Below are 15,288 nucleotides of genomic sequence, written 5' to 3'. Positions count from 1 at the left end.
GGCGGTCCCCCCTCCGCGCCGCGGCGAAGCGGTTCTGCCGCGCGACGCTTCCATTCCCCCAGCCGGCCAAAAAGGGGAGGGGAGGGAAAGGCCCTGGGGTTTGCCTCGACTTCGCTGGCCCCTCGGCCGTCCCACCCCTCCTTCCTACGTGAGACACACACCCCCCCCCCCCCCGACTTGCAAAAATCGGAGCTCGCAAGAGGCCTCAGAATTGCATCTTTTGGGTCCTATTTTGTAAATGGGGAAGAGGGTGCAGCTTCTCCAAGCTCTCACAGTTGGTTACTGGGGACTCAGTTCTGCCCAGAACCATTCCTGTGGGTCCCAGCGGTGAAACTGTTGTGCCTTAGGCCTGGGAAACGGGGTCTGGCTGATTTTTTATTGCAAGCCTCGACGCCACCAGGGTGGCAAAGCTCTTACAGAGCGCTAACAACGGGCATGGTCGAAGTGCAGAGGAGAAAACTGAGGCCAGGAGAAAATAGGTAATTTGCCCAAGATCACGGCGCTGGTTGTGAAACAGAGTCCGGCCTCCAGAATCTCGTTCTTAACCATCTTCTAGCAGGCACAAATCGCCCTGACCTCTACATTCAGCGTTTACTCCAGCGGCTGTGGATTTATATCACCGCTTTCAGTTTGAAGAAAGCGAGGCTAGTAGGTGGACGGCCGACACCACGATTCCCACAAGTCTGTGTTCCCGGTCTTGGCCACTCTAGCGGTTTCCCGACCTAGTTTAGTCCTGCTATCCTCCCACATTCTCGTTTGCTTCGGGAGTCACTTCATCTGCAGACCTTCCTTAACCCCCACTGCAGGCGCGGGTCTGCGCAAGTCTCTGGGGCTAGAGAAGTGAAGAGACATAGCTCCCCCAGGAAGAAGTTAACAATCAACTGACAATCGCGCATCTAACAGAGTGAAAGTTCTACTATTGAACGACGGGCTTCGTTCTAGGGGAGCAAGGAGCTCCTGTGGGAGGGGAGAGGACACTAGCCCAGAACTTGTTAACCCTGCTTCCTTAGGACAAGGTCACAGAACCTCAAATTCCTCCTTTGTAAAATGGGGATAGAAATAACCACCTCCAAAATGGATGAGGGGTGGGTAGAGGCCTCCGGTCCCACCATCCTTGGGTCTCTAGCCCATGCAATCCCGGGAACCCTCTGCGCCACTCGCGAGGGTAAGGAAACGCTCCGAAGGTAGTTGGTGTGGAAACGCTGCAGGCACCACCGAATGTGCCCCAGTCAGGCAAGACAGCAGGGCCGGGACCGCGAGTTTCCCTTGAGGGTGTGGGTGAGTCCCGGAGGTTATCTACTTTTGGTGTCCAACCCCGAGCCGGGGGTACTGGAGGGCGGAAACGAAGTCTGGGTGGAGGCTTGGCCACTCTTTGCGTCTTCCGCTCTGCCATGAGTAAAGTGCTTTTTTCCCCGCAGAGCAGAACACAGTCGGGTCTAAGCTCACTCTGCCTGGAGCACGAGCCGCGTGGCCGCGGGGAAAGGAGATTCCCCAGCGTGGTCAAGGAGACCAGGAGCCCACCCGGGAATCTGAGAGCTAGAGAAGAATTCACGCCCCCAAGTATGAAAGCCGAGCGCGGCTCTCGGCACCACATCGCCGGCTCCCCACCACTCCTGCGCCTGCCGGCGCGCGGGAGCGAGCGGGCTCTGCGCTGCGCCCCCCAGCTTGGTGTCTGCAGTTCCCACTGCGCTGGGTGCCCCTTCACGCACCCGAGGTCCACTTGAGGATACCCTCGCAGGTTTGATTGTAGTCTCTGATCCAAAGACTTCGCAGGTGCTGTGAGAGGGGATGGGGAGAGGGTGCGCCAACCAGTTGTAAACGCTCCGTAACACCCATCCTATCCCATCCCCAAAGTCGAGCTTTGTGGATATATATATATATATATAATGTGTTGGGGATTTGGGGATACATTTTGAGACACAGCTAATGGGAGGCTGAAGGTATAAAACCATTAGGACAGACGAGGAGACTGTTTGGCGCATTCCCTCGGTGGACTAAGAAGCTGAGGTGAGTCACGTTACAGCGAGACTCTGGATTTTGGTTCCTTATTAAATGAAAGGATAACGCCTTCTCTAGCCACCTTCCTCACTGGAAGGTGTAAACGGAAAAATGTTTGTGAAGGCTCTTTCAAACAGGCAGAATGTGCAAAGAGCAGTTCGTGGTTGAAGCTGCCACACCTGTACCTATAAAGATGTGCCCACTGGTCGTAGAGAGCCACGCTCCTCTGCCCGCTGTTCATGGTCCAGGCGTAAACCTCAAGCCTCCAAAGAGTTGGCTGCTCATTTTAGTATTGCGTAGATTGAGGCCAGGCTTGGATGGTAGTGGCTCTCTTCTCTTTAGGCTCCTTGAATACTCCACAAAAGAGGACACACCTGTTAAAAAACTGGGAGAACAAGATATGGTATATATTAGTGCAAGAACAGTGAGCAAAGGAAGCTTCTGTTTTTGCTTCCAAAACACTTGGGAGTCAAGCTCCATTCTGCCTTTTATTGGTTTTAGGGCATTGACCTCAATTAGTTCATCTGTAAATTGGGGTAGAGACTGAACTTACACCATAGGATTTTGCAGAGGATTAAATGATTAAAACTTGTAAATAGCTTAGAATAGTGCATGACATATAATGAGTGCTCAGTTACTAGTGCAGGCATAAAATAAGCTGTCAATACTTGTTAGCTATAATCCATGAGACAATGGCTCACAGTAGAAGGAATCTCAGGTCTATGCCTGGATTCAAATAAGTATAGAGGCTGCCATAGACCCATGAAGTCTGAAGAAGGCTTGCAGAGAGATGCTTTAAGTGTTGCTTTAAATGGCAGATTGGAGAGAGGCCTCTCTAGTCAGAAGCCTGGATGCCAATTTTGGCTCTGTACTTATTCATCAGGCGTCCTTGAACTAAAAGATATTTAATTTCTGTGCCTAAATTTCCTCCAGGGTAAAATGAGGATAATAGTATGCCTGTGACCTAAAATTGGTATGAGGATTAAATCAATTAACATATGCAAAGCATTCAGAACCTTGCCTGGTACGTAGTGAATGCTTATGTTTGCTTAAAAACAATATGACGGCATAAAGATAGATATATCGACCAATGGAATCGAATAGAGTGCTCAGATATAGACCCTCTCATCTATGGACATTTGATCTTTGATAAGGCAGTCAAGCCAACTCACCTGGGACAGAGCAGTCTCTTCAATAAATGGTGCCTAGAGAACTGGATATCCATATGCAAAAGAATGAAAGAAGACCCATCTCTCACACCCTATACAAAAGTTAACTCAAAATGGATCAAAGATCTAAACATTAGGTCTAAGACCATAAAACAGTTAGAGGAAAATGTTGGGAGATATCTTATGGATCTTACAACTGGAGGCGGTTTTATGGACCTTAAACCTAAAGCAAGAGCACTGAAGAAGGAAATAAATAAATGGGAACTCCTCAAAATTAAACACTTTTGTGCATCAAAGAACTTCATCAAGAAAGTAGAAAGACAGCCTTCACAATGGGAGACAATATTTGGAAATGATATATCAGATAAAGGTCTAGTATCCAGAATTTATAAAGAGATTGTTCATCTCAACAACAAAAAGACAGCCAACCCAATTACAAAATGGGAAAAAGACTTGAACAGACACCTCTCAGAAGAGGAAATACAGATGGCCAAGAGGCACATGAAGAGATGCTCAATGTCCCTGGCCATTAGAGAAATGCAAATCAAAACCACAATGAGATATCATCTCACACCCACCAGAATGGCCATTATCAACAAAACAGATAATGACAAGTGCTGGAGAGGATGCGGAGAAAGAGGCACACTTATCCACTGTTGGTGGGAATGTCAAATGGTGCAACCACTGTGGAAGGCAGTTTGGCGGTTCCTCAAAAAGCTGAATATAGAATTGCCATACGACCCAGCAATACCATTGCTAGGTATCTACTCAAAGGACTTAAGGGCAAAGACACAAACGGACATTTGCACACCAATGTTTATAGCAGCATTATTTACAATTGCAAAGAGATGGAAACAGCCAAAATCTCCATCAACAGAAGAGTGGCTAAACAAACTGTGGTATATACATACGATGGAATATTATGCAGCTTTAAGACAAGATAAACTTATGAACCATGTAATAACATGGATGGACCTAGAGAATATTATGCTGAGTGAATCCAGCCAAAAACTAAAGGACAAATACTGTATGGTCCCACTGATGTGAACGGACATTCGAGAATAAACTTGAAATATGTCATTGGTAACAGAGTTCAGCAGGAGTTAGAAACAGGGTAAGACAATGGGTAATTGAAGCTGAAGGGATACAGACTGTGCAACAGGACTAGATACAAAAACTCAAAAATGGACAGCACAATAATACCTAATTGTAAAGTAATCATGTTAAAACACTGAATGAAGCTGCATCTGAGCTATAGGTTTTTGTTTTGTTTTGTTTTGTTTTGATTTTACTATTATTACTTTTATTTTTTTCTCTATATTAACATTCTATATCTTTTTCGGTTATGTTGCTAGTTCTTCTAAACCAATGCAAATGTACTAAGAAATGATGATCATGCATCTATGTGATGATGTTAAGAATTAATGATTGCATGTGTAGAATGGTATGATCTCTAAATGTTGGGTTAATTTCTTTTTTTCTGTTAATTAAAAAAAAAAAAAAAGAGAAGGGATAATTGGAGATGAAGGGATACAGACTGTACAACGGGACTGGATATAAAAACTCAGAAATGGACAGCACAATACTACCCAATTGTAATGCAATTATGTTAAAACACTGAATGAAGCTGCATGTGAGGTATAGGTTTTTTGTTTTTGTTTTTTTTGTTTTTTTTTCTCTCTATTATTGTTTTAATTCTTATTCTGTTGTCTTTTTATTTCTTTTTCTAAATCGATGCAAATGTACTAAGAAATGATGAATATGCAACTATGTGATGTTATTAAGAATTACTGATTGTACATGTAGATTGGAATGATTTCTAATTGTTTTGTTAATTCTTTTTTTAATTAATAAAAAAAAAATCAAAAAAAAAAATAAAAAACAAAACAAAAAAACAAAACAAAACAATATGACATGTGTGTGTTTAACTAAGTGTCTGACACTCAGTGGGATCTCAATGTTATTAACTCATTTTCTTTTTCTCTGTATGAACTGCCGTAACAGATACTGCTAGTTTAGAGAAGATTGGGTCATTGGCAAATGCTCTGATCTTAGTTGGGATCATCAAGACTAACTCGATCACTCACTAGCTGCATGGCCCTGCATTGGTCACAGCTTCTCTGAATTGGCTGCCACACCTCTCTAAGGAGGGTGACAATTTCCATTTAGCTGCAGAGACTTCAGAAGTTCCTTATAAGAAACTCTGGGGTCTGGGGATGGGGGCAGTTGGAAGCTTGACTTAAAGCTGTTCGGATAGAGCAAGCTGACTGCTGATTTAAATGGGATATGTGCTTGGAAGCCTTTGGAAGGCGGACTGCAGGTGGAAATGTAGCTGCCCTTTGCGGCCCAGTCCACTGTTAAAGGGCAAAATGCTATGCTAATGTGCTTGTGTACGTAATTCCCTCAATTTTTGGATACAGCAGACAGGCTGGATTAAGGTCTGAAATGGGGGATTAACCTGGCCCTGGGGCAGAAGGGAATTGAGTACTTGTTACTTAGTTCTTCAAAAAAATGCCGGCAGAAGGGCAGAATTCTAGGGAAATTCACAAACCATCCTGATCACTTACTAATGAACCTCTTACTGTGTGATGGCCACAGTGAGTGCTAAAGAGTCACCACACTCATTATCTGTTTTGTAGATTTAGGTCTCGGGCATGTAAAATGCTTGGCACTGTACCTGACACACATAGTACTAGAAAAATGGGAGCCCCAATTATAGTCAGATTAGTCAATGCCTGAAAATAAAGGGCCTAAGCAGGATTTTCTGGGTCATATTTACAAGAAGACTCACAGGGTATTTTTCAAGCAGTCACAGACGAGACTTTGAAGTGCCGGTAGTACAATTTCTGTCCATTCTACTGGAGGAGACCCTGAGGTTCAGGTAGACCTTTTCTACTAGGATTTTCTTCCCTATCCAAGGCTGCCTTATGAGTTCAAGCCCAAAAGCAGGAAGCTTGCTCCTCTGCCTCCGGGTATTGGAAAAGCATGGAGTGGGCAGCACCTGTGGCCTCTCCTGAGCCCTCTGCATCTGTGCCCCTGGTCAGTTCTGGGGAGTCTCTCCATGTAGCCTGGATCCCAGGCCTGGGAGAAGGAAGAGGGTCTCCCGTCCTAGATTTTCAGGACCTGTTGGCTGGAAACCGAGAGACCAGCTCCTCCTCAGTTCTTCATGTCTGCATTCCTTCCCTTCCATCTTTGGGAAGAGGGTGTGTGCAATACAAGTGGACATCATCCGGCACTGGGAAGTGGGATAATGAGAGTGACAGTCAATCATGTTTGAGCTTCCCCAAGGGGCCAGCCACTATGACAAGCCCTCTACTGCCATTAGACATTTAAGTCTCTCCTCTCTGAAGAGCAGTATCTTTATTATCCCAATTTTATAGTTGAGGGGATTGAGGTGCACAGAAGTGAATTTCTCAGTGGTCCTACTTTGAACTAAGTGATGGAACCTGAATTTGAACTTCTGGCTTGAGAGCTCACATCCTAACCACGCCTCTAGATTGCCTTCTTCTGTGAGCGGCCCAGAGCTGTCAGTGTCGGACATCGGGTAGACTTCTCCAGATATTTGTGAAAAGATGAAGGTATCGTTATCCTTCTTTTTACAGGAGAGAAACTGAGTTTGTAACTAGAAAATCACTTGCTGAAGGACCTGGAGTGGGGTGGGGTGAGGGATCTGGAGATCGCTGGACCAACCCGCATCTCCAAAGCAGGAGCAGCGGGGAAAGGGGGCCGAAGACACCTGGCTGAGTGTCTTCTCCACTGAGGGAAAGGGGGCTGCAGGCGCGTGGCTGAGTGTCGTCTTCCCTGAGGGTCGCGTGGGCTCCAGGACCATAACCACGGTGCCTGATACACTCTGTCTCCAATCCCAGTGTCCTTCTGTCCCATGCAGGGGACTGAGTGTGTGAAAACCTTCTCTATTTCGCCTGCGTGGACGATGGCAGATTGCGTTCGGGTCAATGCTGTTAGAACCTCTGGTGGAGCAGGAGGATTACGAATTTTTCAGAGGTGCTTCAAACGGAAAAGCCACTGGGCTACTGGCCACTTCGCCACTCTCTCATCTTTCCTCCTCCTGGAATGCAGGGCCTGCCCAGGGTGCAGGAGGCAGAGTGTGGGTGTGTGTGGATGTGGGATGGGGTGTCGGGAGGTGGAGCTGAGAGAGGGTGTGGGGGGCTGGGTCCCCTGCCGCAGCGAGGCCTTTGGTATGCGCCCAGCAGCGCGGGAGGGAAGGACTGGGCTGGGACCCCGGGTAGGGACTGGAGTAGCAGAGTGGGTGGGTAAGAGGCGTAGGCCTGGCTTGGGTGGAGTGCAATGGGACGGGGGCAGCCGGCGGAGCAGGGGTGAGCTGCAACGGGGTAGGGGGCGCTGCGTGATTTGGATGGGATGGGGTTTGGGACACCTGTGGGATGATGTTGTAGGGCAAGCAAAGGCTCCCGCGGAGGCCACTTGGTCCCAACACTGAGGCGCCAGTCGGGCCAGCCACCCGCCCCCCCCCGCACCCGTGTCCTACTTAATGTCCTCTTGGGGGAAGCCGTCTAGGATGAGGCTAGTTGTAATTGGCCTCTGCTCTCATTGCGCAGCTCTTCTTTCCGAGCTCCCTGCAGGGCCAGGGGGGTCTATCTAGGAAGGGGTGCGATGAATCTCCCAAATCCTAGCAACTCTGCTCCCTGCCGGACGTTGCACTTGTGCGGGGAGAGCCCCAGTCGTGCGGAGTCACTTCTTGTGTGGGACCTTGGACAGCCTCTTTGTGCACCAGACCGTTCTGTAAGGCCGGCCTGATCACTGGGACTAAGTCTTGGGATTGTTGCTAAAGCGCGAAGAAGGTGCTTCCAAAATGAAAATGCTGCAGGCGGTGTCAGGGCCCAGCAAACTTCAAATCTCAGGATGTGTAACCTTCAATGGGGGTGTGTGCTTGGTTTCAGTGGATAAAAGTGGGGCCCAGGAATCTGCATTTTTACCCCTCGGGTGGTCCGGGTGCAGGTGGGTCACGGACCTCCCAGCGAGACGCCGTGTGTTGCGCGGCCGGGGGGCGAGGGGTGTGGGCTGTGGTGTCAGTTCGTTCAACAGCCCGGGAGAGCCACTCTGCCAGGCACTCCGGGCACACGGGAACGATCGGAGGACCTGCCTTCAAGGAAGTAACAATTTTAGCAGCTGGGTCAAACCTGGGACCAAGAATCTGCATTTACGCCACTTCCTCTAGAATAAAGTCTACCGAGTCAATATGCCGCCCCAGGCTCCTGCCCCCAGGACCCCCTCTCCGCCTCCGGAGAGAGTTGGCATCCAAGGGTCTCTTAGCTCTCGTGGAGGGGGGTCCTGGGCAGGGAGCAGCCAGACCCGCGGCTTTGCTGGGGCTGTGCGAACTTGGGCGCGCGTCTTTGCAGCCACACTTGTAGGGGCGCCGAGACCTGGGGGGAGGCAGTCGTGCGGCGGGGACGCGCTTTTCCTAATTCCGGCCTTGCAGAAGTTTGCCCCGGAGTACAGAAGCCAACAGGGCCGGGCTGCGGCCGAGCAGGGAAGGCTCCGAGGCCGCGTGAGCCTCGCGGAAAACAGGGGCGTCGCTGCTCCAGGCCAGCCCCGGCGGGGGTCACGTCAGGCTTCCTAAGCAGGCGGGCTTGAGCCGGGCCTCGCTGCCAACCCGAGCCACCTGCGGAGGCCTGTGGCGAGTTCTGAGCTGAACCCACACCTGGAACGTACCCCACCCCAGTTCCCTTCTCAAAGCACTTTCCTGCCCTTCGGAAAGGACGGGAGAGGCTCTGCCCCTCCCTTGGGGAGAAAGTAAATGAAGTTGTCAGGGAAGTCACAAACAAATAGTATGTGATCGGCCCACTTTTACTTATTCAGGTGAATTATTTGCTGTGAACTTTCTAATTTCCTTCCCCAAAGAAAGTCTAGTACTCCCATCTTTCCACCTTTTTTTCCCCTTTATTTTTCCCTTTTAGTTTAAATCCTTGTGAAAAACTGATGGAAAACATTTTCAGTGGCCTTTGGGTTCTCCTAGAAAAATAACCAAAACCCAGACCTCTCTAGTAATAGTGAAAACTTTAAAATACAGCTATTTATCCCAGGCTTCCCCTGTTTTCAACCTGACAACTCAAACGTGTCTGGGCTTCAAAATGTCAAATTTGATATCTGGCTCTTTTGCAAAGCTGACTTGGCTGAATTAGGGTTGATTCGTATAGATTTGGAACTCCTGCCCCCACTCCTCCCTCTCTCTTTTTTTTCTAAGCTGTCTATAGCCTTGCTGAGGGACCATGCCAGGAATGAAAGTTTTGTGTCAATATATTGACAGTTTATAGAAAAAAAAAAAAGGTGGAATATGTAGCTAATTAATTCAATAAGAATAACGTTAGAATGTTCCCTTATTCTTCATTCCCCTTGGTTTCTTTCACATGGAATTCCATATAAAATACAAATTATTTATATAAAATCTTGCAAAGTGTTACATTAACCAAAAAATACAAGGAATGAAACAATTAAGGGGCTCATATAGGCATATTAATTACTCCGCCTTGCACATGCAGCTATGTGTTCTACATGGCATTTTTCATTACTACATGAGCTGTTAAATGTATAAAGTAGGTACATTTGTGGGCACATTAACACGCAATGAGAACTTGAACTTGTTCATTTCCTGACTTTTATGGGCCTGGTTGGGCTGTATGGGCTTGCTTTACGTGGGCTCATGTGCCCTGAACTCCCATTGACTTCTACAGTCCCACCTCCATAGATGGAGGGAGGCAAGTAGAAATGGTGCCACCCACTGTAAACTGGCCAGATCCGTGTGGTTTGCACGTGCCCAACACCAACTGCCTCCCAAAGTGGCTCCAGTCCCAGGACAGAAGGTAGGCTCTTGAATCCTAAGAAACTGGGCCTTCATCCCTTTTTTCAACCAGGTATTTTCAGAGGCCACATGGCAAGTCCATCATCACATAATGGTATTACCACAGACATTGGTTTGCCTGGGCTGGCCTCCCAAATGTATCTTACAAATTCCTCTTCCTTTCACCCCTCCCTCACAGACAATAAACCACTTGTACTTTTACCTTGAGTTTTTATAGCCCTTTATTCTCGATTATTAAGTTGAAAATAATCTTAATAGAACAAGATCCTTAAAAAAAAATGGATAACTCTGTAAACAAGTAGCTTGCAATAGAAATAGAGTCTTGAGTTTCGATGGGTGTCAAAACATAAGATATTTAATGTATATTATCCATATTGAAAAAAACTGTTTATGCATTCAAGAAAGCTGAAAAAAAATACCTGTACATATCCCTACTTTCCACATACATTCTCTTTCTTTTTTTCTTTCTTTCTTTTTTTTAACATAAGAAGCTAGCTTGTTTAAATTTGGAACTAGAATGAAGAGCAAGGCTTCAGAATTCTATTTGACATTGAACTATGTAAGGGAAATTTAAAGTCGGCCTCAAGATGAATCTTGAAATAAATGTTTAAAATACAACTTAGGCTTTCTGCAAATGGTGTATGAAGAAAAATACCACAATTGTTTTTAAGGGCCAGAGGTTTTGAAGAAAAGTGGAAAATGCCATTTGTCATTTTTATGTCCTGTTTACAGGAACAGATAAATAGATATTTTGGAAGGGAAGAACTGGCATTTTCTTTTTGTGTGTGTGTGAGTAAGAAAGAATTTTATGAATGATCAAGGTTTTCACATTTTATTTGATGGGCATAAGCAGTCTATAAATCACTAACATTTTCATAGGTAATGTTTCAAAATAATAAAAAAAAGATATGACTGATCATTTTGGCCTAAACGTATTTCCTTTAATGAAAACAAATGATCAAACCAATCATGGAAATAACCACTATCATTATGGAGTGCTTGCTATGTGCTAGATACCGTATTGGGTGCCCTAACAACATATCTCATTTCCTCCTTATGAAAGTCTTATGATGCAGTTATTATTCCCACATAAGAGATGAGAAATCAAGGCTTAGATTGATTAGAGAGCATAGTAACTTGTCTTCCGACCTAAAGACAGTAAGCGGTAGAATTGGGATTGATTGACTCGAAGACCCAAATTTTAGCCACTACTCTAAGCGGCATCCCTCCATTGCCATAAATGGCTGTGCTTTACTGAACAGACACATGAATTCACAGAAGCTTGTATTAAAAAAAAATTTTACAAACGGTTCAAGTTGAAATGATGAAATTGATTATGGATGTAAACAGAGAGAAAAATTACCTGGCTTTCGAAACAGTGGTCTCATTTGCTAGGCCGAAAAATTTTACTTTACTGTTCTGTTTTGCAAATGTTATTTTTTGGAGCAACACCTTTGGTAGATTCAAAAATGGAAATGCCAGGATAAAGGATGAAACCCTGGAACTTTGACAAGGTGTAAAGCAGAAGGAGCTCAATTGGGGGAGTTCATGTGTATGTCAGTTTCATATCAGACAATCTCGTAAGTCTGATAGATTTCATATGGTATCTGCTGAAAACTATTTTTTTTCTTTTACATTTGTTTGCTAAAAACTGTAACTCCAAGAACCAAATTCCCTGGCTTGTGTACTGAAGATATTCAGAGTTTCGCGTGTTAAGAAGAGCTGTGAATTAATCCCTAAGAAAAATTCCTTCCATTCCCAAGTCTGCCAATGCAGGACTCTCAGAAAGGAGAGTTGACCAAGGAAATTAAACTCCCTTTTACTATGCAGATGTTGAGAAAGAGCATGCTCTTCAAAGCAAAGCTAGGAAAGATGAATTTTTCTTCACTTTAGAATATATTTTCCTCTTGTTGTTGATGTCTAAATAAGTTTGAGTTTCCTATGAAAGTTTTAATTTCTTTATTCTTGTTACTCCATGGTACGAATTATCTCTAGATGAGGATCTACATTACATAAAGGAATTTTAGAAGTTCTATTACAATCCCCTATTCTCTACAATTGAGAAAAAGTCAGCAGGAATTAACACACGTCACTGGAGGTTGGAATTAAAATTTTGGTCACAATGATCCTTATAATTAAAAATAGCAGTGTTATTTTGCAGCTGATTATTCTCTCTATGTAACAGTATTTATAAAATGTGATGAATGTCAATAGAGCAGGTTAACGGGCTGTCTTTTTTTAACAGGGAGCTATTGCTACCAGCTTACCTTCCATGAGGCATGCACTTGGAGTTGTTTTTCAGTGCTGTGAGAGCTAATGAAGGCCAATTTAAAGCAATTTTCATGAAGATTGCTGCTCAGCCCTGTTTGACTTATAATTCCAACACTTGTACTAAGCAGAAGGGAGTGGTGAGAGATTAGTAAATACAATTATATTAATATCGATGTTGTTTTAGTTACTTAGAGTTCGGTTATCTTGAAGGGAACCAGTCAATAAACACTGACCTGAAAAATTCAATGCATATATTGCATCATGAAACCTTTTTCTTTTTTCCTCTAAACTGTAGTAGATGACTCATTGGTATTTGTTATCTTAGATATATCACTACCGTGCTTACCATGACATACATGATTATATTGTCAGATTTTTGGAGAGGTGAAATTATTTTACTCTCTGTTATAGGTATTATTTTTGTCCACATCCTCTGAGTAGTGTGCAGTTTTTCAGTGTGAACTATTAATAGGGGAATCGAATAGCTTACATTGGATGTGATGAACATACATAATTCATTTGGAGGCTAGTTCAGAGATCTTTGCACAGTGAAAACTCAGTTAGGCTCCTCTACTGCAGTGACTTCATTATTAGGCAAAATAAAAAGGAGAAAAGACGACTTTTATACATTCTTCTGTCATTTTGTAGTCTCTCAGCCATTTTCAGGTTTCACTTTTCATTCTAAAAACAAAGTTTCATAGGCTTTCTTTCAAATAATTTAATTCACCTCTGGCAGCTAAAAATGAAAAAACCGAGACATAGATTGCTTTTGCAAATTTAGAAAGGTACCTGCATTACTGAACATTATGTTGTGCTTACATGAGACTTAATTTGATATGATATAATATTCTATACCTTCAATTTCCTTGAGACCAAAATGAAAACTTTTTCTTTCATGGACAAAAGATAAAAATGATTTCGAATACAATAACTAAAGGTAATTATACAAAATAGGGTATTTTTTCTGTTCTTATTTTAAAATTATGTTACATTGTCTAAAAGAATAAAAAGTTCTGAGGGTGAAAGTTTAAAGATATCTAATTTATAACCAATACTAGTAGATTGATACTTGTTAATTCTTTTACAACTTTTGAGCTGTAAAATGGAGATAATTCAATTTATTGAAGTTCTTTTGTGGCATATAATATTGAAAAAATGGATGATGAATGCTATATAAAATTTTGGCATTTGAAGAAACTTGTTAACCTCTTTATTCTTCTAGCTCCAATTTATATCAACATGGTTTGATTTGTCATTTTATATGGATTCCATATTTACAGAGATAATTTAAGTGAACTTTAAAATGAGGCAGTATGAATTTTCAAGGTTAATTTGTATTTTATGCAGAAAACAGTAATTTGATTTTTCAAATCTGAATAATGTCAAGGTAAATTGGTATGAATTTTCCATTTGGACACCTTTTTGCCCCCAGTTTCTATTTTGATTATAATACAGAACTAAATGCATTCTAAAAATTAAAAAATTGAGGTTGGCATTCAAAGTTTCTTAAAATATTAGAAAAATCAGTTATTTTGGAAGTGTGATTAGCATTTTCTGGTGTCTGTTGGAAAGGAATATTGGATTAATATAGAGAGTGAACAATTTGACAAAATTTTATTGAAGTGTGGCCCTTGTAGGGATGTGAGAACATATCCGACATATCAGAGTTTTCTTTGTCTTTCCATTTATGTGGAGAATAAGGAAGTGTGGATAATTTATTGCTATTAAGAAACTTTATGAATGGTCTTTCTCATATTTCCCTCTTGGAAGCCATTAGATAATCTGTTTTTGTAATACCGAGTCAAACATTTGGTTTAATATTCTTTTTCGGAACAGACCACATAATCATAGAGTTATTAGACATCTCATAATTTTTAGGAGTGTCTTAAACCCAAGCACATTTATTCCTGTGCTGAGAGTTTCCTAAAGTTACAATCTTTAATTCTTGTTCTCAAAGCAAACAAACAAAAAAATGTTACCCAAGATGCACATAAAACATGCATTAAAGGGGTTTCCTACTCTATGTTTTTTTATTATCCCTCTACCTTACCACCCACCAGTGTTGTGGATTTAAGAGAGTCGACATAATTGAGTAAGTAAATTACTAAAAACCTAGGCAGCTGCTGCAGACACCTAGCAATAGGCTGTACCTTGGTTCTAATGTTCTCGTATTAGCACATTAAAACAAGCAGAAAGGGAGCTCTTAATTATGCCTTGCTTTATGAGAACACAATAAATTCCTTTTGTTGACCTTACTGCAAACTCAATGGTGTTTTTGTGCAGTGGTGAATTAAGAGATATCAAAAGCCATAGATTGAAGGATTATTCTGAGTATTTAAGGAACGTGTAAGTAGGTAGTAATGAACCCCTACACAACCAAATCTGCTTGTCTGGATGCAAAAGTACCAGTTATTCAACATTTCAAACTGACAGCTTGTAAATGTAAATTTTATTAAATGCACAGCAATAAAAATTTGTAGGTTTCTGTCACTTTGAATTTTAGTGGCTCAAAATGAGGCCTCTAGCCTTTTAAATCACAGCAGGTAAAAGCAGAACTCTCAAGCGTTCACCATTTAAAAATTGGAACCTTTTTAGGTTTCACTGTGTGCATTTGCTCACATAATATCCTTTGCAGGATTCAAGAATGTATGTGTTATGTCACCAACAGGCCTGCATTTTCCATTGCCTTTATATCACAGTTCACAAAATGTTTGCCTTACACTAGAAAAAAGAGAGAGGAGAGAAAAAGAGAGAGAGACAGAGAGAGGGAGAAAGTTAAAAAACAAAAGCAGTATCATATTATTTTACAACATGAATAAATGGATACTTTTAAAAAACTAGTTGAGTTCATTCTCATACAGATTATGGAAAATATAAAACAGACTGAAGTCATATAAAATTAGCATATAATGAGAAAATATTGTGGGGAACAAAATCTTAATTAGAATTTCACAACGATTTCCTTAACATAGAAGGAAAATTAAAGCATGCATATACATGTATTAAGGCTCAGTT

At 42.8% G+C, this 15,288-nt stretch overlaps 1 long non-coding RNA gene across 1 annotated transcript in view; it reads right to left on the bottom strand.

Moving 5' to 3' along the window:
* Positions 1-14,641: 14,641 nt before the first annotated feature.
* LOC143663037 (uncharacterized) overlaps positions 14,642-15,288 on the bottom strand; it is a 43,823-nt gene continuing 43,176 nt past the window's right edge. Inside the window, exon 3 of the long non-coding RNA XR_013165725.1 lies at positions 14,642-14,994. This is a non-coding gene — a long non-coding RNA (uncharacterized LOC143663037). The remainder of the gene's footprint in view (positions 14,995-15,288) is intronic.

The sequence above is a fragment of the Tamandua tetradactyla genome, chromosome 19, assembly GCF_023851605.1.
Source record: "Tamandua tetradactyla isolate mTamTet1 chromosome 19, mTamTet1.pri, whole genome shotgun sequence".
Lineage (NCBI taxonomy): Eukaryota > Metazoa > Chordata > Mammalia > Pilosa > Myrmecophagidae > Tamandua > Tamandua tetradactyla.
Note: the sequence above shows the minus strand (reverse complement) of the source record. Positions and strands in the feature narration are given on the sequence as shown.